This window comes from Penaeus vannamei, chromosome 2, assembly GCF_042767895.1.
Source record: "Penaeus vannamei isolate JL-2024 chromosome 2, ASM4276789v1, whole genome shotgun sequence".
NCBI classification, from domain to species: domain Eukaryota; kingdom Metazoa; phylum Arthropoda; class Malacostraca; order Decapoda; family Penaeidae; genus Penaeus; species Penaeus vannamei.
In genome coordinates, this window is record NC_091550.1 from 16,818,223 (window position 1) to 16,820,222 (window position 2,000).

Consider the following 2,000-nt stretch of genomic DNA (forward strand, 5'->3'; position numbering starts at 1 on the left):
AGATACAACAAAGAGGAAAGGTGAAACTGACATTTCATGTGGAGGAGTGACATGTGTACCCGGAAGTACTGTATGAATTATGCATGAATTATAGTAGACCAGACTCGTCATAAATCTGGTGTATTTAGCATAGATTAGGATCAAAGATATGCATTGTGTCATATCAGCATAGATTTTTTGATTTCGTATGTATTTCTTCTTATTTCAGACGACGAAAACCCATAAAGCACACACACACACACACACACACACACACACACACACACACACACACACACACACACACACACACACACACACACACACACACACACACACACACACACTCACACACACACACAAACATACAAACAAACAAACAAACACACGCCCCCCTCCCCCACCTCCCCACACACACTTCTAAAATGCCTCAGAATATCGTTAATTCTGCACTGGTGAGTCCAATGCAATATAAAGCTCTAAGTGATACGATTGTGGTTTAAACTATACTGAACATTTTTGGAAGTTAAATATTTGGAACGTACGATTAAATCACGGACGAAACAGTAATAATTATTTGTATATTCATGGGTATTGTTACTGTTAGAACATTCATACTATTCTCGGTATTGGTGCATCTATTATTATCAGTAATTCCAGTGATGATATTTTCAATTCAGTGTCAAAAATACTGATAATTACGAGAACAATGCTGTTTATAATCCTATTAATAACAAGGCTATTATTAGTAATGACAATGATTATACTAAGAATGACAATGACAAGGCAAATCATAGTAATACTGACGATGATAATGATGACAAAGATAATAAATACATTCAATTGTAGTTGATACAGATAATGGTACTAATAATAATTCTGATAAAAAAGCCATGACAATAATAATCATTATTTTCATCACAATCATAACAATAACATCATTGATAGTGATGATAATAAGTACATAATAATTGATGATAACAAAATAATAAGAAAAACAAAAATGAAAATAGTAATAAACTGATAATGAGTGTTATCAATAATGATAGTAGTGATAATAATATAGCAAAGATTTAGTAATAATAACACTAAAAGTAGTAATGATAATTACAGTATCGATAACAGTAATAATGATTGTGATAATAATAGTAATGATAAGTATAATAATAATAATAGAATAATGATAACCAATAATGATAATGGCAATGAAAATAATAATAATAATGATTATGATAATAACAATAATATCAATAATAATGAAAATAACGTTAATGAGAATAATTATAGTTGTGATGATAAGAGTTAAAATATTAATGATAATAATAATAACAATAATAATAATAATAATAATGAAAATAAGAGTAATAATGATGATGATAGTAATAATAAAATGAAAATGATGATAATAACAATAATGATAATAATATTGGTAATAATAATGATTATAATGATGATGATGATAGTAATAATAAAATGAAAATGATAATAACAAAATTGATAATAATATTGGTAATAATAATGATTATAATGATAATAATATTGGTAATAATAATGATTATAATGCTAATAACAATGATGATGATAATAATAATAACAATATTGATGTAATAATAGCAATAGTACTAAGTGAGTAAGATAATAATAGTAATAACCATATTAATAATGATGATTATTACGAAAATAATAATAATGGTAATAAAATATAGTAATACTGATGATAATAATAATGACAATGATAATAATAATAATTATAACACATGAAAATAATGTTAATAATAATAGTAATTATAATAATAACGAATATTGATAATAAAAACAATACATGATCATGATTACAATGATGATAATAACAATAATGATAATGATAACAATAATGATAATAATGGTAATGATAATGATAATAATACTCATACTATTATTACTACTACTAGTAATGCTAATAATAATTAAATAATAATGATATTGGTAATAATAATTATAACGATAAAGATAATAACAATAATAATACCATCGTAAATGTG